Source organism: Cygnus olor, chromosome W (assembly GCF_009769625.2).
Source record: "Cygnus olor isolate bCygOlo1 chromosome W, bCygOlo1.pri.v2, whole genome shotgun sequence".
In the NCBI taxonomy this organism is placed as follows: Eukaryota; Metazoa; Chordata; class Aves; order Anseriformes; family Anatidae; genus Cygnus; species Cygnus olor.
Window position 1 is genome coordinate 2232786 of NC_049199.1, and position 27828 is coordinate 2260613.

Consider the following 27828-nt stretch of genomic DNA (forward strand, 5'->3'; position numbering starts at 1 on the left):
ACAGATAAATTCATCATCTTGCTAAATGGGCTTTAAAAAAGCACCCTCGCAGCATGTCTCTAGGCAAAATAAGCCATGCCATCATGTAATGAGATTTGCAGAGTTTTTCAGAGCTGCAGGTCGCTTGTCAGGAGCAGCCCTGGTCTGCAGCACTGCTTTGTGCACAGAGAGGTGGTCTCGTCTCCATTCCCACGTGCAGCCTGAAGCTCAAAGCCAACAGTCTATCAGTTGTCTGTCTGGGATCCCTTGGCACTGCTGCACTGCAGGATTTTGATAGGTTTTAAGGCTGTTTTGGCCCAACAAATGCTCTGCAATAGATCACGGTGATTTCAGGCTCCCAGATCCTCTGGTACAATGGTGCAACTCCTTCCCCTGATAAATAATGAAAGCCCCAGATGCTCATTTGTGGTAAACATACTGCAAATAGGAAAAGGGAGGATTAGCTATAGATCGCCAGGGTTACTCATTCTGTATTTATGAGCAACAGAGGAAATGTAACAGAATGAGTGTTTCTGGAGAAAGAATAGCAGGTGTCTCTCGCACCATGGAAGATCACTACCCCCAGCACTAGCCTTGTCCTGTATTGAGCTAAGTTTATGGGCCTGAGTCATGGATGTATTATCTCAGCTTTATGCATTTAACTCAATAACCAAGTCAGCTCTGAGGTGAATGGGAAAAGTTACATTGGCAGCATCCCTCAGCGAGTGGGAAATCAATGCAATGAACCACTGGTTCTTTGGCTTGGTGTGAGACCTTGAAGGTGGTGGAAAAAAAAGTCTGTTCAGAAGTAAAGAAACTCTCAGGCTGCATTTAAACAATCTCATACTCTTTTGATATTTTGTGGCATTTCTACAGGTCTTACTCTGGTTAACATATTTAAACACACATTTTCAAGGTTAGTTTGACATTAGCACATTTATTGCTACTAGCATGCGATCATCCAAAGCACCTATTCTTTGGCGTAACGACCACACGAACACCAGGGTTCTTTTAGGATCAGGAACTGCTACTTCTTTGTTGATGACATAACATCATTCTCCATGTTGCATCTTCTGTTGAGGACAGGCTCCCTTCTTATACTATTTGCCCCACAGCAGTCCTTTTCCACTAACTATTCATTGGTCAACAACTTTGCCATGCAACCAGCAAACCCCCAGCAACTTCCATGTCTTAATGGCTGGAGAACAAGCCATTTGAGATGGAAAGGCGTCTCCTGAATCACCCTTCTTTGCTCCCTCTGAACTCTTTACATTCCCGATGGCCTCATCCTTAAGAGTCTGATGTTATCACCAACCATGGGGCTTGTCGACCCCCATGGCCACACTCCCACATCTCACCCTTCTTTATTAACATAAAGAAGCGCGATTAACACAAATTAAGAAAGCAAGATTAACACAAACTAAAACACAGAGAAGAACTACCAGGCATACTAATCCTATCTTTAACAAACTTTGTAACCACACCCCTATGAGAGGAAGGCACTGAGTGCTGCCCAGCCGGCGGGGCTCTGGCTGCCCCTCCAACTTCTGGAGTCCTTGTCTGTGGGTCCTGCAGATGCCAGCGGGACCCTCCCATACGTTGTTTTTGGTTTGAGCTGGAGTCCAAACGGCGGAGGAGAGTGCTGTGATCATGTTACGGCAGATGATGAGACGGCCGGAGGGACCCATCGTGCTGGCACCCATCTAGGACCGGCTCCTGTTAAAACACAAGCACAACCTCGGCCCCAAGTTATTAGAGTGTAGGGCCCTTCCCAATGATTGGCGCTTTAACTTTTTACCATGACTTGTGCCCTTTCTTTAACTGAGTTTCTCCCAGATCTGTCCCCCAGATCTGTCTGTCTCCCAGACCTGTCTGTTGCCTTTTCTCCTGCATGGACAGATGCAGGACTATTCAGCTCAGCCTGCCTGGCTCAATGTCCCAAAGTGTAGCACAGTTCCCTCCTATAATCTCCTGGCAGTCGGAGCGATGGAGGGTGTTATCGCTAATAGAGCAATATTTGCACCTTCCCTGGGGAACCTGAAAACCTTACACTGCCAAGTGCTAACGTGTGTGGCCTGAACATTATGAGATGTCAATAAAAGTCCTTTCAATAACTTCAGCAGAGTTATAGAGAGGTTTTCGTCTTCTGGGCACCTGATGGCTCACTGTCCGTAGTCCGTCAGCTCAATTTACTTCATCCGTGGTTTTCACTAACATTATTAGGATTACAGAAGTTTATTAGGGTCAAAACAGGCAAGCACCTCCACTCCTTTCCAGTCCTGGCTGGTTCAAATACCTCCCAGAAAACAAAGGCAATATTGTGGGAATTCTCTCTTCTGTCTCTGTTGATATTCTCACCTAGGATAATGTCAGGAGTCTTTTAGTCCTGTATTTAATACGTAAAGCCTAACAGTTTCCACCTGGTATTATTTCACTGTTGGGGGAACTGAGTCACAATAAGATTGAAATCTTTTTTTAGGAAAAGAATGAGTTAATAATACTAGTAGGAACAGAACAGACAATAAAACCCTTGTGTCTTTGATTCCTGTTGTACACAATTAGCAATTTCCTCTTACAGTATGAGTGGCTGTAATTAGGGAAATGGGTGGCTTTGCACAAACAAGTTATTTCCATTCAGTATTGAAAATATTGCCCAGCAGAAGTTTGGTATCTATGTAGCTTCCCAGCACTGTCTGCATACTAGTAGGAAAATAATTTAGATATACATATATACATATGCATGCACTTATCAGCACTCTAGTTTAATGGAACATTAAGATAATGCCGTGGTAAGTTACAATGCACTTTTTATGGAAGCAAAAGCAGCATCTATATAAATATCAGATAGATGCATTATGATCTCCACAATTGCAATAAATAGCAGATGGCTATGCAGTAATGGGACACTAAAAAATGTTTATCACATCTCCCAAGAGTACTGCCACTCCTAGTTGTTGTCAGGGTGAATGGCTAAGTCTGATGCGCGGCCTTTGGTACAGCACCTTTCCAAAAGTGCGGTGGCCTCACAAATTATGCAGGGGGTTGAGTGACAGTGACCTGGTCCTGATACAATCACCCAGGTTCCCCAGACTAATACTGCTCTGGGTATAGAGCAAGCTTGTGCTGGGATTATGTTATGGTTTTTAATGTCAGCTCAGTGGATGTATGGATGAATTGTTCAGTAATATCCCTAATACTTGTTGGGTCTCTTTTTAACTGTCCTGCCAAGTGGAAATTTTGGAAAAGGGTATCCTGGAGAAGGAATTTCCATGTGTAAAGCTGGATCTCACAGATCTGTCTATTCCCTCCATGTCTTCACCTGTCTGAACCCACGGGCATGTCTGTCCATGAGATGTCTGATTCATAATTCAAAATCAAACTGCCAAAGAAAAAGAGAGACTCAAATTGCACCCACATATTTTTATTTTTTATTTGTTAGCATTGTTAGTTTCAAACCTCAGGACTTCTTTCTTATGTTTCTGTTCTCTCTTTCAGTATGACTTTCTCTCTTTCTCCTGCTGTCCTTACTATTTTTTCATTGTTTCTTATCCTCATTGTTTCATTGTTTCTTATCCTCACATTCTGCACGTCTGTCCCTCTACTTCCCATTTTGTTTCCGTCTCATGACCTACTTGACTTCCTTGTTCACTTCAGCATCCTCACACATGCTGTCAGCAGGGCTTATGGACTTCTGGCTGTTTAGTGACCTGTGTCATTTTAGTGCTCTAGTTTTTCTGAACCAGCTAGTCAGGTGCTCGTGACTCTGTTGGCAAATGTGTGCTTCTGCTCTGGGCTCTTTCAGAGATGACGTGAGCATGTGTCATCCTCAGCTTGGGAAGGATGGGGCTCTTCAGACTAATGAAATATTTCCGATGTCCTCATTTTAGTCCATTATGAATGAGACATGATGGCCCTTATGGCTAGGCAAAGTTATTCAGAAGGTTTGCTGAATCTGCCTGTTTATAACTGAATAAAAGTACATGAATATGTTGTACATGAATATACATGAATATATTTCTAAAGAAAAGACAGACGAGGATATATATCAGACATTTATTTGCAAATCTATATTATTTGTAGTATGGGTAGGAAATTACACTTGAGAAAATATAAGTGAGATTGGTTCAGGTCATATCTGTAGCTGTCCATTCTGAAGCAAACACCTCTCTATGAGCTCCTTAGCCTACATCATTCTCACAGTCTCACCTTCTCTCTGTCTGTTAATGAAACCGAGTTCTCAAGCATACGTGCAGGGAAAGGAACCTGCTCTGAAGTAGTTGCTAAAGATGATGTCTCAGTGAGGAGCTTTCAGCCTCCCAAAGCAAATCTCAGCTCAGCACTACAAGTCAAGAATTCAGTGACCTTAGCAGTGGGTCTTTTGTGATCTTTTACAGAAACACCTGGCAACTAGCTGCCCTCGTTCACTTTTCACCTATGTTTATCCATTCTGTGGCTCTAGTGACATGTGGTGTATTAAAACCCTAAACTGATTGTATAAATGGAGAATGGAGACAAAACCATCCCATGTGATGATCAGGAGAAACCAAGCTTTTACTGCTGTCCCATCCGCTTGCCTCTTGGGTGATCCTGGACAACTTGCTTCTTCCGTCCACACCAGTGTTACCATCTGTAATGTTATTTCCCCACCATAAAAAGTCATTTGAAACTAGTGTGGGAAAACAGGTATGTTAAGAGTGTTTCAGACATTCAAAGCATATAGAAACCCCCTACACAGAGAAGCATTAGCTTCTTGAGAAAGCTAATGGTATATAAAGGGAGGGAAAGTCTGCTGCTTCATTTTAGCATGGTGGCAGGCAAGCCAATCTCATTGTGTGTGCAGAGCAGCTATAGCAGCCCAGAGTGCTTCACCAATTAGTTACAGTTCACATTTCCCTTGTTTCATAAATCATGGGTTTATAAGGCCTGGTCACAATACCAGAAGTACGTGGTTAAAATGTTTTTTTTTGGAGGGGATGGAAGCAGATAAAAAGGAAAGAATAAAGTATGCTTATAGCATGCTCCTTTTCTTTCTTTCTTTTTTTTTTCTGATATACACCAAAAAAGGAAGCTAGTAACTCTCAATACACAGAAGCTGAATAATTACCTCTGGTCCTTAAGGCAGTATTATCATATTCAATGTATTTTTTCATTAAGCTTATCAGACAGAGATCAATAAATGTAGAAGAGTTCTCTCTTCCCCGTAGCAGTGAGTGCTAATGGTGCTGAATTGCTGTGATACTGCACACCTCTCTGAAAGAAACAAATGCTGTGCACTCCATTAGAAACCTACGAGTCTTTCCTACAACCAGAAGAAATCCCCTTTTTGAGCCCTGATGAACTGAAAATTCATCTACAAATCCACCATTAGTGTAGGCAAGCATCTCTTATTTTCTGAGCCCCCAACTAATGCCATTCAGGCAGGAGACAGGAGGACTGCACACTTGGTATCCTCTTGATATTTGTTTAAAATGCAAAATCTCACATGTACACAGACTCACTACAATTATAACTGTGAATGTTGAAAAAATAAAGTTTTGCACATATGAGAGCCAGCAGACTCAGCAGAGGCAAGCGTGATTTCGTGACTGTCATTTTTCACCAACTGTCACCATCACACATGCTAGTTGTACTTACTGGTTGATTGAGATGTAAATATGGAATCATTCCACTAAAACCTCTTTCTGGCACTTTTTCAGGGCATGAAAATGTCTGGAGCTTCTGTAAGCCAGCGTGGAATAGAACACTATAGTTCAAGGAAAAAGACAGCTTTTGTTTGGTGTTCATGTCTTCCTTCCCATTTCACCATTAATAAATCAGAATCAGAATTAACTTTTACTTAGTATAGCTTTTATTTTTAAAGAAAGAAAATAAATCAGTTTTACTTCATCAAGTCTTGGTAGTAGAATTTATCCTGGAAATAAAGACTATACCACTGAGATAGCTACATTTGAATTATTCACTCCAGTCAATATAGGAAAAGTGGTCATTTTTCCAGTATGGTTCATCTGAGTTTTGTGTTTACATTTATTCCTGTGAAACCCAACCAGCAAGATTTAACAAAAAGAGTCTCTCTGAAAAAGCACAGACATGTGAATGTGTGTCTTCCAATTGACCAAACTGAAAAATGACCTTCTGTCTCTGGAAATATTAATTCAAGATTCATAAAGATAAAATAGAAGTTAGTTTTAATTCATCCGTATCTTTAAACATGGTGAATCACACATCTGCTATGAAAGGTCCCAGGAACAGAAATGTGAAAAAATATCAGTGTGTATTTTCAATGGTGTTGCTCACAGTGCTTAGGTTAATGACTAGATTAAGAAGTCCTGGATCTACTGATTTGAGTAGAGCAATTAGAGTTTCTATAAGCAGGGGATGCCCTGGGGTTTATTAAATAAATATCATATCAAAAAGAGGGTGAAGAGAAATTTTATTCTTTGGCACAAAATATTTCCAAGGGATTCCCACTGAAATACTTCAGAATAATTCAGGGAAAGAAAAAAAAGATTGCAAAGAAGTAGTTTTCTCTTGAAATGTAACCTGTTTCCCTGCAGCATCTTGGCACTTGTAACAATTCCTGAATTATGAGGTAGTCTTGGGATTGTTCAGCCATCATGTTTAAATAACTGGGTTATGTAGTTTACTGTTATCTTTTGTATTTAGATTGAGAACAAATGTTGCCATTTCCTGGTTTGTCAAACTTAACTTTGCTTTTGCTTTGGCTGAGGGGTCCCTGGTGAAAACACCATGTAGTTTATTTGCACTTCATTTGTAAAGCAGATAGGTGTGGATAAATACACACAAGTTAAAAGTAAACTGATGTGGAAGCTAGAATATGCATTTTACACTGCTTAAATTTCATTTAACCTCCCTCTGCAAGACTTTGGGGGCCTGCAGACACTCTGTTGGTACTCTGCGGGTATATTTTATACCCAAGATAAACCCATATTTCTGTGGATATTTATCCTAGGTGGGCTAAATCTATGTATTCAGCTTTTCTCCATCATGATAAATTGTGTCTGTTCTGCCTGTGTCTTTTCTGCCATTGTCATTTTCTTAACATGTATGAAATGCCTCGTTCTGTACTAACCAAAAGGATCAAGCTGATCCCTTATATAATTACCTTTTATTGGCTTTTCACGGACAGATCTAGCCATCTTGATTCTGTTGCGTAAATACATTTGATAGTGTGAGAAACACTCTGTAGCCAATAACATAGGCTCAGGCGAGGATCTCAGTGAAGTAGCAATTTTATTTCTGATTGCAATGGCGGGCGTCCCACAAGCAGGAGCGCGCCTACTAGTCACATAGTACAGTTTATATACTTTCTTTCTCGACAGCCGGGACCCTCCCCTGTTTCCCCATTGACTGGGTAATCCAGGTTCACAACCTATCCGATGCTTCACAGACAATGCATGGCCTTCAGTTGCCAGCCTGTTAAATTTCAAATTTATTTTGACTTTTTTACTGTTTGAAGTGGTAATGTTTCTTCACTTATCTGACTTGACTTGACACCATGATTTTCACCTAATTGTTCTGAGGAGTCTGGTTGTCTGCATTTTACAAGGTCGCCTGCTAAGTTTTCTTATCACTGCAAACATATCTCAATACCCCATTCCTTACCTTTAAACAATGTAACTCTGCAAAAACATTTTTATTCCCACAATTCCCCCCTTCTCTTCTTTATAAATTGTTGATTTTTGCAAAACTTTTCTCTAAGGTGTAATTTGGTAGATATCTTCCTCTTCTTCACCTTCTTTGCTTTCCATCTCTCCTAATATCATCACCTTATCTGAGTAAGATGGTGGCTTCATGGTCATTTGTTTCAATAGTGCAGTTTCAGTTAACCACTGTACTAGTCCTCTTACACAGGGGATAGTGCAACAACCAACGGCTGTCAAAACTCCTGCTACTACGATCAAGGATGTAAATATGGACACTACCATCCCTTTCCATTTACCAAAACAAGATTCTAAACACCTTGTGATGGAAGTGTCTGTTCCTAAGTTTTCTGCCAATTCACTGGCAAGGGTGGTAAGCCCTTGCAATGCTCTAATTACTGTGCCATCCGGGGCAGTATTGTTGGGTATAAAAGTGCAGCAATGGTTGCTCAGTATCACACACACACCTCCTTTCTCTGCAAGCATCATATCTAATGCTATTCTGTTTTCCCAAGCCATTTTGCTGGTGGCATCTAGTTGTTCAGCGATTCCTCTTATCGCATCCCTTGTGTAATTTATGAATCTCTGCTGATTATAATAAATATAATTGATCCAATCCACATTCTTATTGATTGTTACCCACCAGAACAGTGACTCAAACCCTGCAGCAATTTGATTCCTGGCTTTATGTTCATCGGGAACTCCTCTAGGCACCCCAATAGAATCTATGTACACTCTGTCATCGAATGATACTCCTAAGCTTCTTTTACTTCTTCTGGATACACGTGATGTTTCTCTTTCAAATGCCAGGGTGAAGGGTATAGCTAACTGAACAAGTGCACAAGTGCCTCCCCAGTTAGATGGTAGGGTGGACCGTAAGATCTTCCCTCCACAGTACCACCAGAGATCTGCCCTGGGGATCTCAAGTCTTGAGCAGTTGCCCATCAAGTCCTCGGTAGCATTCAAGGTCCTCGTGCACAAGGCAAATTCTCCCAGATGCCGGGTAGCACTCACACCCCGCCGTGAGAGGCAAGCTGTATAGCTTGCCTATAGCTGTATAGCCTATAGCTACCTATAGCTGTAGAGAATGCAGGGGGAACCCTGATATTGCTATCACGCAAGGAAGGGAACAGCAAAGAGAGAGACTTACAGGCCTCATTTCCCCAGGCAGTCTTTTCTTGGTACAATGCAATCGTACATCGCATCCCCTGGGAGTCCTTGGTCCACCCCAATGGGAAGGGCACTATCTGGGCAATCGGTCATCCTGAAGCACAAGCATAGCAATTGCTTTGTTTGAGACTCTGGACAGTATATTTGACCCATTCTATCCAGGCATTCACATCCCCATACCCTGTTTCAATCTCAAAGGTTTGCCTAAGATCTTTTGTTTCTTTAACTGTGACAACTGCCGCATTTTGAAGAGGGCCTCCTGTTTTCTCCTCGAGTTTCTCCCTGTCTTTGGTGGCAATAGAGGATTATTTCCATTTACCTATTCTCAATCTGGCTGTTGCGTCTCTCCCAGTTACATCTGCTCCGAGACCGTAAGTACAGTGAGTAATGTAATCAGCCTAATTGTTAAAGTTATTGTATTACATTGTAGATGCTGACAATTGGGCTGAACAGTTCCTTTAAATATGTTAATTGTTTAACCTCATGAAGTCAACAGTTATGGTGGGCTTATGTGACCACCCTTTATGATTGGTCGTCCACCATACATTAGTCCATGTTGGGCAAGGGGGTCCTTGAAACATCCCGCTAGTCTTAGGTTCAGGACAGAGATATTTGTTCTCTCTGCTCAGTTGTCGTTGGGCATTTAAATCTCCACAACCTAACACCTCACAATCATCAAACGTGACGGACTGTGGTACATAACCCTCTGTCACATTCACCCATATTTTGACGGGGTATCCAGTCTATGCTATTATCTGGTCATGCCTTTTCCAAGTTGGCAATTGACCAAGGCTTTCTCTGAGGCCTACAATCACTAGAAATAAAATCAATGGTTGATTTCTCCGTCATTATTTTTAAAACTTAGGTTTCCAAATAATTATCAATACAAAGAATAAGATGTACACTACTACTAGAACAAAAACCCCTTGGGAGCACTTTGACTTGCTATAAGCCAGTCCTTTCTCTCAATCACAGAATCACAGAATCACAGAATCACAGAATTGTCTAGGTTGGAAGAGACCTCCAAGATCACCTAGTCCAACCTCTGACCTAACACTAACAAGTCCTCCACTAAACCATATCACCAAGCTCTACATCTAAACGTCTCTTAAAGACCTCCAGGGACGGTGACTCAACCACTTCCCTGGGCAGCCCATTCCAATGCCTAACAACACTTTCAGTAAAGAAGTTCTTCCTAATATCCAACCTAAACCTCCCCTGGCGCAACTTTAGCCCATTCCCCCTCGTCCTGTCACCAGGCACGTGGGAGAATAGACCAATCCCCACCTCGCTACAGCCTCCTTTAAGGAGGCTCTCCTGCAGAGAGCGATAAGAGCCTCCTCTTCTCCAGGCTAAACAATCCCAGCTCCCTCAGCCACTCCTCACAAGACTTGCTCTCCAGACCCCTCACCAGCTTCGTTGCCCTTCTCTGGACTCGCTCGAGCACCTCCATGTCCTTCTTGTAGCGAGGGGCCCAAAACTGAACACAGTACTCGAGGTGCGGCCTCACCAGAGCCGAGTACAGGGGGACGATCACTTCCCTAGCCCTGCTGGCCACACTGCTTCTTATACAAGCCAGGACGCTGTTGGCCTTCTTGGCCACCTGAGCACACTGCTGGCTCATATTCAGCCAACTATCAACCAGTACTCCCAGGTCCTTCTCTGCCAGGCAGCTTTCTAACCACTCATCTCCCAGCCTGTAGCGCTGCTTGGGGTTGTTGTACCCCAAGTGCAGGACCCGGCACTTGGCCTTGTTGAACTTCATACAGTTGGCCTCAGCCCATCGGTCCAGCCTATCCAGATCCTCCTGCAGAGCCTTCCTACCCTTGAGCAGATCGACACACGCACCTAACTTGGTGTCGTCTGCAAACTTACTGAGGGTACACTCGATCCCCTCATCCAGATCATTGATAAAGATTTTAAAGAGAACTGGCCCCAGTACTGAGCCCTGGGGGACGCCACTAGTGACCAGCCTCCAACTGGATTTCACTCCATTAACCACGACTCTTTTGGCCCAGCTATCCAGCCAGTTTTTAACCCAGCGGAGTGTATGCCAGTCCAAGCCAAGAGCAGCCATTTTCTCGAGAAGAATGCTGTGAGAAACGGTGTCAAAAGCCTTACTGAAGTCAAGGTAGACCACATCCACAGCCTTTCCCTCATCCACCAAGCGCGTCACTTTTTATCATAGAAAGAGATCAGGTTCGTCAAGCAGGACCTGCCTTTCATAAACCCATGCTGACTGGGCCTGGTCGCCTGCTTGCCCTGCAAGTGCCGCGTGATGACACTCAAGATAATCTGCTCCATGAGCTTCCCTGGCACTGAGGTCAAACTAACAGGCCTATAGTTTCCCGGATCTACCCTCCGGCCCTTCTTGTAGATGGGTGTCATGTTTGCTAGCCACCAGTCGACTGGGACCTCCCCTGATAGCCAGGACTGCTGATAAATGATGGAAAGCAGCTTGTCCAGGTCTTCCACGAGTTCTCTCAGTACCCTCGGGTGGATCCCATCCGGCCCCATCGACTTGCGTACATCCAAGTGCTGTAGCAGGTCGCCAACCATTTCCTTGTGGATAGTGAGGGCCACATTCTGCTCCCTATCCCCTTCCACCAGCTGAGGGTGCTGGGTATCCAGAGAACAACTGGTCTTGCCGTTAAAGACTGAGGCAAAGAAGGCATTAAGCACCTCAGTCTTTTCCTCATCTCTCGTCACTACATTTCCCCCTGCATCCAGTAAGGAATAGAGATTCTCCTTAGTCCTCCTTTTCGTGTTAAGTCACACTCATTAGTTACTTGTGAAAATAAAAGGTTAGTTTACAGTTGTAAGCTTTTATCTTGCTCAGAGTCTGAGATTTTTCTTTTTGATTTTAACTTTCAACAACTCTTCTGTAGGAACGACTTCCCAGGTACTAGGGTCGACAGGTGCTTTCACTTGAGTATAGTGAGTCCAAACTTTTTCCGCAGTTCTTACGACTGTTTCAGTGGTTAGTAGTACTTGGAATAGTCCTTCCCATTCAGGACGGAGTTTTGATTCTGTCCAGGTCTGAATCAGGACCCAATTTCCTGGTTGTTTGTGGTGGGAGTTTGTGCCAACAACCCACGGGTCCTGAGAGATGACAAAGAAGAGGACAACCCTAGAATATAGTTCTTAAGAAAAGAACTCTTGTTCTTGTTCTCTCTCTCTTGTTTCAAATTGTGGTATCTCATCCCTTTTGCCCAGATAGGGTAATCCGAACAGCATCTCATACGGTGAAATTCCTATATCCTTTCTTGGTGCTGTTTGAACCTGGAGGAGTGCTAAAGGTAAGCATTTTACCCAAGGAAGTTGGGTTTCTAACACTACTTTAGTTAATTGCTTCTTTAACGTCTGGTTCATTTGCTCCACCTTCCCAGAAGAGGAGGGGTGCCAGGGAGGGTGAAAATCCCACTCAATCTCTAAGGCCTGCATTAACCCTTGCAGTACTTGTGAAGTGAAATGACTTCCTTGATCTGAATCAATGTTTTCAACTATCCCATATCTAGGGACTATTTGCTCCAGTGATACCTTAGCCACCGTGTTCGCAGTGGCAGATACCAACGGGAAAGCTTACACCCATCCAGTCATGTGGTCAATTAGGACAAACAAGTACTTAAGTCTCCCTGCTTTAGGTAACTCAGTAAAGTCTACCTGTATACTTTGGAAAGGTCGAATCCCTGGCTCCCGTCCCCCTCTAGGTGGGTTACGGATGACCTTTTTATTTACCCTTTGACATATGGTACATCCTCTGCATATTTGCTTCACTAAAGTGTGTGTTCCTACACAGACATACTTTCTGAGCTCAACATCACACATTGCTTGCACCTCCCAATGACTCTCTTGATGTAAAACGATTAATATTTGCCTCATTGGTGCTTTATTCAGCATTTCTCTCCCATCAGGGAGTATCCATTTTCCCTCAGACTTCGTGGCTCCCGATTCCTTAAAAAAAATCTTTCTCTTAAAACTTTTTAGTTCTTTCTTAGTTTTTAACAATTCCCTGAATCCTCTCTGGATTTATTCTCCATTTTCCCTCAGACATTAGATGCCTTATATACCTGACTTCTGTTTCTACATATTGTAATTTATTTTTCCATACTCCCAAGCCCTGCTTTCCCAGAAATTTGAATAGCTTGTTAGTAGCTTCCTTCACAACTGTTTTCTCCTGTCCTGACAATAAATGATCATCCACATTTTGTAACAGTAACTCCTCCTTGGGAGGTGGAATTGCTCCAAAATCTGTTCTAGAACTTGCCCAAATAAATCGGTGGCCCTGTAAACCCCTGAGGTAAAACTGTCCATCTGTATTGTTGCTTCCACCCCCATTTCAGGGTCTTTCCAGTCAGAGGTGAATATATCTTTGCTCTCAGGGCCTGAGAGCACTCCATTAATAACACTGTTATTCCAGTCTAACAATTTACTATTTGAATGCCCAATTTCATCATCAAATCCCTTCCCAACAAGTTAGTCCCTGCCTTGGGTACATACAATAATTGCCCAGTGATCATTTTATCCCTTAGTCTCAGCTTGGTATCCCCCAAAGGTGGCACTGTTATCCCAGTCCCTTCTACCCCCATCACTTTTTAGGGTTTCATTATTTAATTTAATCCCTGATACTTTACAGGCCAGTAATGACCTAGCTGCCCCAGTGTATTGGGTTTGATGGCAAGGTTCGGGGGGGGCTGCAGTGGCAGCCCCCACGAGGAGAATCCAGAAGCCTCCCCGTGGCAGATAAGGGACAATTTCATCCGGCCCCAAAGGGGCCCACCGCTGCCCAGAGCCAAGCCATGAGCAACACAGTCCCTGCCTCTGTGAGAGCACATCCACGAAAACAAACAAACAAACAAACACAAACCTGCTGCTCAACAGCAGCTGGGAGAGCGAGGAGGGAGAAACCTCCCCACAGACACCAAAGTCAGCACAGAAGGAGGGGGTGGAGGCGCTCCAGGTGCCGGAGCTGAAGCCCCCTGCGGCCTGTGGAGAGGCCCCTGGTGGAGCAGGCTGCCCCTCCCATCCCCCCCCTTCTCGATACTCGGGAAACTGACCAAACACCACAGCAAATATACCAAAACTTCTAGACTGTTACTTAGATAATGCCTACATCCTCTTTCCCTGCTCATTCAACTTTCCCAACTCATTCAAAAAACAGCTCTGTCAAACATTACATACCACACCTTTAACATCTTCAATAACTCTTTTTAACACTTCTTTTTATCTTTCTCCAGCCTGTACTGTCACCAAAGGCTCAGTCATTGGCCAACTTAATTCCATACCTTTCTCCCTCCAGGATGCTGAAACAACATATCAGTACACCATATTTCATCCCATTTTCCTTCTCTCCTCCTTCTTCCACTCCGGATATTCCTACCTGAAGTGGCCAGCCTGGCCACACTTAAAACATCCCATCAAAGCCTGTCCCTGCTAAGATTCAGGCCGCAACACAGGTAGCTTTCCTTGCCTGCCATTCCTTCATCTCTCTTCCTCTCCTTTCCATCCTGACCCTGACTCCCCCTGAAGATTTTCTTCCTCTTTCTCCAATCCTCTGCCTCACTACCTGCTACACTGTCAATACCATTAGTTTCACTCTCTGCTTTTCCTTCTCATCTCCCCTCCTGACACACACCTCCAGGGCCTCCTGCAGGAGGGCCCCCCCAGTGACTGTACACTACATCCCCCCACATTCTGGAGCTTTTTCTGTGTATCTTGCCAGGCTTTAATCACAAAATGTACTTTCAAGAGCCCTTGGGATACCGGGTCCTCGGGATTCATCCCCAAGTACTTTCTCATTCTGACCCCAAGTCTCTCATTTGATTTCTGTGTTGCACACTATTATTATTCCAGCCAGGATCGGCAAGTGGTTATTTCTGCCCTGCCGGTATTACCCCTGGTCCTGGAGGATGAGCTCTTTCCCATTTTTGTATAGCAGCTCTCCTCCTGATCATTCCCATTTCTTTCCCTGTAAACAACATATTTATATACATAATTCCCCGCCCAAGAGTATAAGTTAGGTCCTAGGAACTGGTCTAATAGTTCAGCTAGCCTGTTGGGGTCCTCAATTAAAGATTTCATCTCCTTCTTAAAACTCCTAACCTCTCTGCTGGTAGGGAGGGGGGAAGTTCACTTAAGAGGATACACAGTTAGTGTTAGTACTGTTAGTATCAGGGAAGGCAAAATTCTCAGTATCTCTTCTACCTTGTTCTAATTCTTGCCAGAGCCTAGAGTACGCTCTTCTCTAGGGACAGTGTTAATTACAGTCTCTGTCTTCCTTCCTGGAGCGGCTGCTGCTGACACCGGTGCAATATTGGGATTATGCAGAGCATAACTTGGCTCCTTCTCCGAAAAAGGAATCTTATTGTTTACACATAAATTTAAAGCCTGAATTTTCATCAGGCCCGTATTTTGGCCAAAATACTGCTGTTTCCTTAATTGGTTCTTTTGTCCAGACTGATACACAATATTTAACCATTTTTTTTTTCTTTTATCATCTCCTCTAATTTTGGGATTATTTTTCCAATTTCTTATCATTCTTCAGGAAGAACTTTCGGTAGGCACTCCCCCAGGGATATTTCCCTGTCCCCTGGAACTCATATTTCCCATTTTTCCTAGCCCTTGTCAGTGTGCTGCTACAGAAATTTCCCTCCTGCAGGGTACCACACACTAACGTTCCGATTCTGGAAAATGGGGGGTGTACTGCCCAGCACTTCCCCGTGCAAGGGGTACCGCACATCTACGAGTTTACCAGATTCCCTGGTGTACTTCCAAGCACTTCCCCGTGCAAGGATTAGTGTACACCAAATTTCCCTGGTGTACTGCCAAGCACTTCCCCGTGCAAGTGTTAGTGTTGGGGAAAACCAAATGGATGTTTTAATGTTTCTTAGGTGACGGGTCATAAAATATAGATAAGCATTATCAAATGTATTTACATTATCAAATTTATCTATACTAAGATATTTAGGGAGTATACCGAACAGTCAAATGAATCCTTGAAAGGGACTCCTGTGAGAGAACAGGTACAACCTGACCTTTGATAAGAACCTGAAAATGCTGAAATGAGTTGAACCAGAACCAAGGAGCGGAGAGAGCATGCGTCGAGTGAGAAAGGTGAAAAGTTTAACAGAGAGGAAGACTCCTTACTTCATCTGGACGACCACCTGGACGACCACCAGAGAGCACCACGCATGTGCAAATGGGAGGAGAGCTAATTAGAATGGAATGCGAGGCTGATGTTGCAACCTGTAATGAATATGTATACCTTACGTAATATTGAATGTATAAATAACGATCGGGATGTAACGGGACTGGAAGCCAGATTTGGGCACCTGCCCCGGCTTCCAGCGCTGAATAAAGCACCTTCATATAATCACTTGGTGGTTATGTGGTTGCTACGCTAACATTTTGGCGACCCAGATGAGACTGCGTGGGCATTGCTGAGGTGGATCGTGTCTCGGTTTCGCTCCAGCCGGCACCGAGGGATTCTCGGGGAGCAGTCGACCGCGACCGACCTCCGCTGCTCACGACGTACCACTGGAGCGGTAAGCAAAGGTGCTTTCGACTTTGGGTATTCGGTACCGATTTGGTTGGGAAAGCCTGCCAGTCAGACGCGGCGAAAGCCACGCTCGGTTGGGCAGGGAGCTCCTGGGGTAAGCCTAGGCGCCATCCGTTAGACAGAGCGAAAGCTCTGCGGGTTCGGCAGTGGTGATTTGGTATTGGTAATTGTATTGGTTTGTGCTGAAGGGTCAGCACTTGGTATTATTGGTATTTGGTAAGCACACTGCTGTTCCGACAGCTTTTGGGTTAGTGTGCTGCTGCTTCGGCAGCTCCTGCTGTTCCGACAGCTTTTGGGTTAGTGTGCTGCTGCTTCAGCAGCTCCTGCTGCTCCGACAGCTTTTGGGTTTGTATCACAAGCTCGAAATGGAAAAATTAAAAGGAATTCTGGGAAAAGATGTACCTATCCCACGAATATCCCCGTTGGGATGTTTGCTAACGCATTGGAAAGAGGGAGGTTTTGGTCAAGAGATGCGGAAAGGAAAACTGATTGATTATTGTAATATTTGGTGGCCACAGTATAAACTAGAGGACCAAGAAACTTGGCCTGAGAATGGAACATTGCAATATAATACAATTTTACAATTAATGCTATTTTGCAAGCAGGAAGGAAAATACGATGAACTCCCGTATGTGGAACTATTCTTTTATTTACGCCAAAAGCCTGAATGGCAGCATGCTTGTGGAATAATGGTGTTTGAAGTTCCGACTGAGGAACGTTGCTGTGCATGTACTAAGGAAGGGCGCTGTATGCAGCATCAGGCAATAGAGAATAATAAGTATTATGGGGAAATGAATAATGGAAATATTGATCTGGAAGTTGCGCCGTCGGCTCCAGAAGAGCCAGGACAGGGAGAGAAAAGGGAGAATGAAGACAGCAGCAGTGATGGAGAACCCCTGACTTTAGTCTCCCGTGTCACACAGGACTCGGGAACAGTGGAGGGCAGGGGAAACTATAAACGAACAGAAAGGGAAAAAAATCGCTCCCCTCAGACAGGGAGTGGGGACAGAAGGACCGGTATACGTTAAGGTGCCTTTTTCGGCTGGGGATTTAATGATATGGAAACAAGCAGCCGGCACCTATAGAGAAAACCCAGATAAAGTAGCCAGGGTAATGAAAATGATAATTAAAACCCAAAATCCCAATTGGGATGATCTTCAGGTGATCCTGGATACTTTAATGGACTCGACAGAAAAAGACATGGTATTGCGGGCAGCTAGAGAGAGAGCCCGAGAGGATATACGAAACGGATTAGTGCCTGGAAATTTGGATCAAAACTTCCCCACTGAGGATCCCCAATGGGATTATAACACGGGGGATGGAATAAGGAGGCTGAAGAGATATCAAGATTGGATACAAGTCGGGGTACAGAATGCCATGCCCCGGACCATAAATTGGTCAAAACTGTATAATGTCAGGCAAGAAAAAACAGAATCACCTTCCGCCTTTTTGGAGAGATTAAAAGAAACTGCTAAGAAATATACGGATTTAGACGTAGAAACTGAGCAAGCTAAAGCTCAATTAGCACTCATTTTCCTGGGACAAGCCCAAGAGGATATTCGGAAGAAATTGCAAAAGTTGGAAGGTGCAGATTTGAGAAATTTGGATAGACTGTTGGAAATAGCCTGGAAAGTGTATAATAACAGAGAAAAAGAAACAACAAAAAGGCAACAACAGAATTTATTAGCAGTAATTCAAGGGAGAGAACATGCAGGATTAAGGAGCAGGGGAAGAGGAAATATTAATGGTCGAGGTAGAGGAACGGGGAGAGGCTATCCGAGCTCAGGGGGAAATAGGCTAGGTCTTAACCAGTGTGCCCATTGTAAGAGGGAAGGTCATTGGAAAAACGAGTGCCCTCTCCGTGGACAGCTGATCGTTGGTGGGGGAAATCCGTTCCGAAACCAAGAAGCAGCAAAGGCGATGGTTCTGGGGGAATATAGTAGCTGACTAGGAGATTCGGTAACGGAAACTAAAGAGCCTCTAGCAAAAATTCAAATAGGAAATAAGGAAGTAAAATTTTTAATTGATACAGGGGCCACATATTCAGTACTCAATAAATTAAGTGGTAAGATAGGGGAAAGGAAAACTACTATTATAGGTGCCACCGGGAAAGAGGAAATACGGCTGTTCTTACAACCCCTTGATTTACGGTTTGGAGGTAAAGAAATTACGCATGAATTTTTATATGTACCAGAATGCCCTATTCCTCTTTTGGGACGGGATCTGTTAACTAAACTAAACGCTACCATAACATTTGAGGATGGAGAATTGATTATGAGAATCCCGGAATCAAAAGTGGGACAAATATTGATGATTAAAGAGAGGGCTGTTCCTCATATACCAAAGGAGGTAGAAAATGCAGTAATACCTACGATTTGGGAAACAGACGTACCCGGAAAATCGAAAGTAGCCCAGCCAGTAAAAACTGAACTTAAGGAAGGGGCCCGACCGGTACGGATTAAACAGTACCCGTTGAAGCTAGAGGCTAGGCTAGGAATAGTAAAGATTATAGATAAATTTCTTAGCTACCGCATTCTGGAAGAATGCAAGTCTGAATATAATACCCCAATTTTCCCAGTAAAGAAACCTAATGGGGAATACAGACTAGTGCAGGACCTTAGGGCAATAAATGAAATAACAAAAGACATTCACCCAGTGGTGGCTAATCCTTATACATTGTTAACATCTGTGAAAGAGAAATATAAGTGGTTTACGGTAATAGATTTAAAAGATGCCTTCTTCTGCGTACCCATTGACAAGGATAGTAGAAAACTCTTTGCTTTTGAATGGGAAAATCCACGGAATGGACGAGAAATGCAATTGACCTGGACAAGGTTACCTCAAGGATTCAAGAATAGCCCGACCCTCTTCGGCAGTCAGTTAGCTAAAGAAGTAGAAGATTGGATCAACCAAGGACAAATTCAGGTACCAAGGGATCAATACTTGCTATTACAATATGTGGACGATATACTAATAGCTACCGAAGGAGAGTCAGAATGTATTCAGGTAACTATTGATATTTTGAATCAACTAGGACTAAATGGATACAAGGTTTCTAAACAAAAGGCACAAATCGCGTGCACAACAGTAATTTATTTGGGATGTGAAATTTCTCAAGGACAAAGAAAACTGGGAGTTAACTGAATACAAGCTATTTGTGAAATCCCCGAGCCGCGAAATTTGCATGAACTACGGGCTTTCCTAGGTATGGCCGGGTGGTGCAGACTGTGGGTAATGGACTATGGACTCATAGCAAAGCCCCTTTATGAAACCCAAAAGGCCTGTACATTTACCTGGGGAAAGCCGCAACAAGAGGCCTTTAAGAAATTAAAGGAAGCCCTGATGAAGGCGCCTGCCTTGGGTTTGCCGGACCTATCAAAAGACTTTCAACTGTTTGTGCATGAGAGACAACGATTGGCATTAGGAGTACTGACCCAGCGACTTGGGAGCTGGAAAAGACCTGTGGGGTATTTTTCTAAACAATTGGATGCAGTCAGTGCTGGATGGCCCTCGTGTTTAAGGCCCGTGGCAGCCACAGTCCTTTTGATACAGGAAGCCAGGAAGCTCACATTAGGAAAACGAATTGAGGTGTTCGTGCCACATATGGTGACTACGGTATTGGAGCAAAAGGGGGGCCATTGGCTGTCACCCAGCCGAATGATGAAATATCAAGCCATACTAACTGAGCAAGACGATGTAATTCTAAAAACCACTAACCTATTGAACCCAGCAGTGTTTCTAGGAACAACTATGGAGGAAGGAGACCTCAGTCATGATTGTGTGGAAACCATCGAACATACCTATGCCAGCGGGACAGACAGGACCAACCTCTGGAGAAACCGGATTGGGAACTTTTCACGGATGGAAGCAGCTTTGTGGAAAACGGAACTCGCTATGCAGGATACGAGGTAACTACGTCAAAGGTAATGATTGAGGCAAACTCCCTACCTCCGGGAACTTCAGCCCAACGAGCAGAAATAATTGCCTTGACACGAGCCCTGGAACTAAGCGAGGGTAAGAATGTGAATATATGGACAGATTCGAAATATGCATTTGGAGTAGTTCATGTACATGGGGCATTATGGAAAGAAAGGGGAATGCTATCCTCACAAGGGACTAATATAAAATACCAAGAAGAAATATTGAAATTAATAACAGCTGCACAGAAACCCCAACAGGTAGCTATAATGCATTGTAAAGCCCATCAAGGAGGGGCGTCAGAGATTGCAGAAGGTAACAGACTGGCAGATTTGACGGCCCGGAAGGTTGCACGCGAAGTATGGAAAGTAATGGCTCTAATTCCATCAAAGGTAGGCCTTTCTTGTTCTAATTTACCTAAAGACCCAAAGTATTCGGCAGAAGATGAGAGACTTGCGAATTTGATGAAGGCTCGGAAGAATTCTGACGGATGGTATGTGACTACAACAGGGCAAGTCATAGTGCCTCCTGTAGTAATGCGAGAAATCTTACAAACAAAACATAACGAGTGTCACTGGGGTGCAGAAGCAATGGTGACTTATTTGAAACGGGGTGTCATCTCGGTACACACGTTAACAATGGCAAAGTCAGTAATGTACTCGTGTGTAAAGGGTGAAATAGTTAGGAGTAGTGCATGGAATCGCCGAATAATGAGAGTCCTTACCAAGGATCACCCAGAACACCCTGTCCCTTTTACTCCACCCCCACCTTATAGTACTAGCACTAATAAGTAGGCATGGAGGTATCAATAAGACAGTAGACTAATAAAGATGTATTAAGTTATACTTACTAACCTCTACTAACCTGATTCAACTTAATAATAATGAAAATACTTGTCCTCGGTATGAGTAAAGTATTTTCAAAGGGGGGAAATGTTAGTGTTGGGGAAAACCAAATGGATGTTTTAATGTTTCTTAGGTGACGGGTCATAAAATATAGATAAGCATTATCAAATGTATTTACATTATCAAATTTATCTATACTAAGATATTTAGGGAGTATACCGAACAGTCAAATGAATCCTTGAAAGGGACTCCTGTGAGAGAACAGGTACAACCTGACCTTTGATAAGAACCTGAAAATGCTGAAATGAGTTGAACCAGAACCAAGGAGCGGAGAGAGCATGCGTCGAGTGAGAAAGGTGAAAAGTTTAACAGAGAGGAAGACTCCTTACTTCATCTGGACGACCACCTGGACGACCACCAGAGAGCACCACGCATGTGCAAATGGGAGGAGAGCTAATTAGAATGGAATGCGAGGCTGATGTTGCAACCTGTAATGAATATGTATACCTTACGTAATATTGAATGTATAAATAACGATCGGGATGTAACGGGACTGGAAGCCAGATTTGGGCACCTGCCCCGGCTTCCAGCACTGAATAAAGCACCTTCATATAATCACTTGGTGGTTATGTGGTTGCTACGCTAACACAAGGGCTACCGCACACCAAATTTCCCTGGTGTACTGCCAAGCACTTCCCTGTGCAAGGGCTTACCATACACCAAATTTCCCGAGACTCTTCCTTTCTCTCCCTTATCTCACGCTTCGTCCGTCTCCGGCTGCACCCCTCGCGGAGCTACGGAACCGCGGATCAGGACTCCACACTCGCTTCGTACAAAAGTATGTCTCAATCACACGTCACACAGAGTCTCACTCGACCCCCAAGGCAATACTTAATATTTCTTACCGTGGTCTGTGCACAGAGTTACTGGATCAATTCTTAAACCCAGAGTGCCTACCTTCTTCCCTTCCCCACTACTTCATGGATCCTGCCTCTTTAATCAGTCTTTGGCCCTCTGTCAGCTCTCCGCAGAACCGCCACCGTCAATGCACAGGACAGCTGAAATCAGCGGGGCATGCCTTCCTGCTGCTCTGGTGGTGGGGCTCCCCGGTAGGTGACTGGATCCCGGAGGAGCCCCCAAATTGTGAGAAACACTCCGTAGCCAATAACTTAGGCTCAGGCGAGGGTCTCAGTGAAGTAGTAATTTATTCGCGATTGCAATGGCGGGCGTCCCACAAGCAGGAGCGCACCTACTGGTTCCAAAACACAGTTTATATACTTTTTGATGACAGGACCCTCCCCTGTTTCCCCACTGAGTGGGTAATCCAGGTTCACAACCTATCCGATGCTTCACAGACAATGCATGGCCTTCAGTTGCCGGCCTGTTAAATTTCAAATTTCTTTTGACTTTTTTACTGTTTGAAGTGGTAATGTTTCTTCACTTATCTGACTTGACTTAACACCGTGATTTTCACCTAATTGTTCTAAGGAGTCTGGTAGTCTGCATTTTACAAGGTCGCCTGCTAAGTTTTCTTATCACTGCAAGCATATTTCAGTATCCCATTCCTTACCTTTAAACAATGTAACTCTGCAAAAACAACATTTTTATTCCCACATGGGCAACACTTAAATAAATAAATGGCAAATCATTATTGCCTCCTTTGGTATTCGATGTAATAACATTTATCATGTTGAGTTATTTTGGTATTCATGGGGATGTCAGATGTAATTCGATAGGAATTACTGTTAGAATGAATGCCCACTAAATTACAATGGAATTAATATGAAATTAAATATTACGGTAACATTATTATCAAAAGAGGTCATCATGATTGATGCAGTTCAAATGAGGACACCAAAAAAGAATTAAAGTCAGACCTGATTAATCCAAATCAGTTTGCAGACTCCATTTTTATGCAGATTATAACACATTTTCAAACTGATAAATCAGCCATAGATATTAGCAAGGAGATGCAGACCACTGTCAAGTTTTCCAAAGAGCTGCATTTCTGTATACTACAGAATAGGATAATTAAGAAACCAAATCACTCCTAACACTTAACTCAGAGGAAAATAATAATTACTTTTATCTTTGATTTGGGTGACAGAAACTTTTTTGTGCCTTTTCGTTTCAAATTGGAGGAGAAAGCATTGATAGTCTGCTGTCTCCTCTGGAATAAATACAATTTGTCTAGTTTCCTATGAGTATGGAATAGATTCAGTTATCCAGGAGGCCTCTTCCAGTCCTGTGTTACTAATGCCCCTGCAATGAAATTATACAAAATGTATGATCTGTTTTGTTCTACAAGACTAGGGACAAGGACCTGAGACCACTGACGGACAGCTGGGACAAGCAGGCTGGACAGAGACCTCCAAAATATTTATGCTTTTAACACCTATTTCACTTTATTGAGAGCATGGCACCTATCTGTTTTAGACCTAACTGGGCATTTGGATTCAGCTCTTTGCTCCTCATATATCACAGCTGGAAACCTAATTTTTGTTTACCAGGTGCCACAATGCCACAATACCCTTTGACTGCATCCAGCTCCTGGATGACATAAATTCTTATTTTCATCTCTCAGTGATGCCAGCATTGTACATTAACGGAAACACCATACATGTTGCCAGCTATGTTTGTTCTGCTCACGTCACCATAAGATGCTTGTCAGGAAATGCTGGATTAGAACCAGGGAAGCTAATACAAAAGTTAGAATTATTTCTCTGCAGGTTGATCTGAGAGCATTTAGCTTAATAGCTTAATAAAAACAATGGATTAATTAATTTGAAAATGAACCTTTTAAATATTTGATGTGCACCGTTCTCCACCTCTCACTGGTTTCGGATGGGATTTTCTCTTTTTTGAAATCACTTAAAATCTTTGGGTGATTTCTTTGTCTAAACTTTCTTTTCATGGAAAGATATTAAGTACAGCTACAGGAGAAAATCCTAGTATTTCAAGCTCCAAGAAAATATAGTATAAGTTACACCTCTGCCAGAAAACAAGATAGAAGAGCCTTTGTAAAAAAAGAAAAAAAGCTGTAAGAGGGAAAAAAGGAAAAAAAAAAAAAAGAGAGATTTAACCATAGCAGACAAATGACTCCTCTGAGCAAGGATTTGTGGCATGATGAAAGAAAACGCATATATCGCAAAATATACAGATGATAGAAGACATTTCTAAGCTCCAGTTACACCAGGTGTTTTATACTTTGATTATCTTTATCTCTCCAGCGACTGAATTAGGGGTTAATTACTGAGAGTAAATAGGCGCTTTTGACTAAGTACCCCATTATTGCTCTTTCAGCTGATCAGCACTGTAGCGATCAGCACTGTAGCAGAGAGAAAAACAAACTGGTTCGGCTTGGAAAAGACTGCAATATTCCCTGGTTTTTGTTAGGAGGGATTCAGCTGCCTCACAAAACTGTTCTCTTTCCACATGGTTAAAGACCATTTCCAGAGCAAATAACTGCACAAAGGGCTGGAAATCCCTAAGAGACAGAAGAAAACCTCAGAATTTTAAAGTACAAATGGCCACAGATAGACAGATGCTATTCTTTACCTCCTTCAGTATTTGATGTAGTCCATATAAAACTTCCTTTTGGGGCTTGCTGCATTTTTAAGCTTTTGTTATTTTATTTTATTTTATTTTATTTTATTTTATTTTATTTTATTTTATTTTATTTTTCAAGCAGGTTTCCTGCCTCCATTTTTCTTTGTTGATTCCATCATTCTGGGTTTTCTCATGAAGAGAAAAATCTCACTAACAGATTTGAACTAAAACTCCTAGGATCTGACCTTGAGGAAAACAGCAGCATAGCCCTTCATCCTTGTAAAAGTTGTTAAAAACATGCCCTGTCTCACAATATAAAGCTGAATTATATTCCTGACCAATATATAACTGTATGGGGCTGGCTGTCCCCTGATCAGTGGAAATGTGGATGCGCATTTGTGTGGGCACTGTTCATCTCTGTTCTTTGCTGACCATAGCATGGCACCACATAGGTACCTCTAGTAACAGAGACCAGAAGAACATACAGTTTTGCTGAACACATGCAGTGATCCCACATCTCGTCTTTCCTTTCTCTTGATTTTTTTTTTTTGTTGGGAAGGAATAAGACATTAAACATTGAAAACAAATACTTCAAATACCCAGGGAAAAAAAAAAAAAGGAAAAGAAAAAGAAAGCAATGCATCCATTTCTCAGAGGCTAAAACTACTATTTTCGTTTGTTTGTTTGTATTTTAATCAATAATGCAAACTTCGCTCATTTCTTTTGTCCTGGTTTGCAATAGATACATGTAAATATACAAGGGATCTACCTGAAGCTGGAAGACACTACACAGGACCTATAGCTGGCTTGCACTGTTGTAAATCAGCAGCTAAGGGCCAGGCATGTTTCTCTAGACAAATGGTCTCCAAAGTGAGTGTACGCACCTCAGGAAGTGCAGAAGACAACACATTAGGGTGCCTAAGGATTCTATTTTATTTTTTTACTGCTAATAAATAAAATAATAAAAAAGTGTTTATTTCATCTTTATCTCAACCTTTTTTTACTTTTATTTTTTGTATATTTTATAGTGTACACAATATATTATTTATAAATAAATATAACACTGACCTGTGTTTTGGGAGTTGTTAGCAATAGATATACTGCTTCCTTTCCTGCACAGTCCCCCCCCCCCTTTTTTTTTATGGCTGTTTAATCTGTAGGGTCCTCTAGATAGAAATCTTTAAATGTTTATAATATGTTTTTCATTTACATTGAGTATACTTTATATCTGTGGTAAATTGGCAATCTTTAATATATCACTATGAGATGTCTTCAGAAAACCTTTAATGTAAATGAGAGTATGGCTCTTGAATTATATATGTAATTATGAAACTACAGAATGTAATAACAGAATTAAACTCCTATTGTAAATTTTTTTTAGTTCATTTAAAAAACTTTTAATAAGGTTATAGTTCACTACATGTCTATAGTAATTTTTCACAGGGATTAATCTGTTTATTTTAAGCAAAAACATCCCCTCAGATATTTTCCTATATATTTTAAGGTATATTTTTTCAATAGTAAAAAATAAAGTTTCAAGTGAAGTAAAAAAGAATGATATTCATTTTGTAAATCTATGTGAAGTGTATTCTAAATGGATAGAATGCTCTGTTCAATACAGAAAGGTTTAATTTGCTACTAAATTCTATAGGTTATAAGTGGGATGTTTTTTCTTTTGTTCTTTTTTTTGTGTTTTTATTTGTTTGTTTGTTTTGATTTGATTAGGAAATTCTGTTATATTTTTACAGAAAACTGTTAGTTTTGTCCCACTAAATTATGCAGCAATTTTCAGGAATGGTTTCTAGATTATGTTCTAATATATGAGGCTTACATAAGTAATGAATAAGGCATAATTAGGTTCAAAGCTATACACTTATATTCAATAGTTTTGTGGTTTGATATTAACTCCTTATTTCAAATCCTGCAAATAAAATACGGCTGTATATTCCTGCCTGAAAAAAATAAAGGAAGAAAAGAATAGAAGTAATATCCCCACTCTACAAGACTATATAAGGGCAAGGATGCAATATTTTCAAGGCATTTATCTTTCTGCTCTTTGATCACCTCTCTGGATCATAGCAGGGTTTGGGAGCTTACTTGCAGACATTTAGTTCATAGGAATAGCAAAAAGAAAGCATTATTCTGTGCCCTCTGACTTATGCAAATTCCTGTCTCACAGCAGATGGGATGCATGCCCCAAAGTTTGTAAATAAAATGAAAGGGGAGAGAGAAAAATTCTTATAGGTCATGCTTTTGTATTTATCAGAAAAGCAGAGATTCATTCTTATTCACAACAAATCCTCTGCATAGAAAAGAAAAAAAAATCTTCTGAACTTCTATGTCAATTCAGAAAGACCTATAATAAATGTAGCAAACACAAACTGGATTATCGTTTCCCAGGTTACTTTTTACCGTCTAGGTCCATGAGGACTGAAAGAAAGAAAATATTTTTCCACAACAACAACAACAACAAACCAACAGCAAAATATTTCAATTTGCTTACAGATATTTTATATATATATATAAAAGCAAATTAATAAATTTAAACTATTTGATAATGACTACTGCCTCAGATCTTGAACCTTACATCCTGCACAGCAACAGAAGTCACTAATGTCCCAAAAGCAGGACCCCAGATTTGCTCTTACAGTTGTCAATAAAAGGTTCTTGGAGGAAAAAAAAATATTTCAGTGGGGATGATATTACTACAGGAAAATAAATAAATAGTAAAGAGATCTGTTCCTTTCTTCTAGGGACGTGACAGGCTGTGCTACCCACCTGAGCCTCAGAATGGAGGAAGCACTCTTGACATCTAACCTAGGGCAAAAGAAGTTACTTTTAGAAATTGATTTATTTATTTATTTTTAATGTCACGACAATTGCTGTATTTTGGGGCTGTTGCACAAAAGTACCTGGAGATCAGTGGCAGGATACAAGTAGAATCAGAATCACAGGTTGGTTTGAGTTGGAAAGGACCTTAAAGATCATCTAGTTCCAACCCCCCTGCCATGGGCAGGGGCACATCCCACCAGACCAGGTTGCTCAAAGCCCCATCCAACCTGGCCTTGAACACTTCCAGGGGTGGGGCATCCACAGTTTCTCTGGGCAAGTAGCTCCAGGTCAAGGTTAGACACCGACGCTTTTTAGC

General features: G+C 42.2%; 2 long non-coding RNA genes across 2 annotated transcripts; one reads left to right on the plus strand and one right to left on the minus strand.

Annotated features, from left to right (window-relative positions):
- Nucleotides 1-855: 855 nt before the first annotated feature.
- LOC121062433 lies at nucleotides 856-16369 on the plus strand. The gene is made up of 3 exons (XR_005815551.1): nucleotides 856-866; nucleotides 13349-13352; nucleotides 15778-16369. It is a non-coding gene; the product is annotated as an uncharacterized LOC121062433 (long non-coding RNA).
- LOC121062438 lies at nucleotides 7960-14449 on the minus strand. Its single transcript, XR_005815556.1, has 3 exons — nucleotides 14440-14449; nucleotides 13672-13677; nucleotides 7960-8107 (listed from the first exon to the last, which is right to left on the minus strand). It is a non-coding gene; the product is annotated as an uncharacterized LOC121062438 (long non-coding RNA).
- Nucleotides 16370-27828: the final 11459 nt, after the last annotated feature.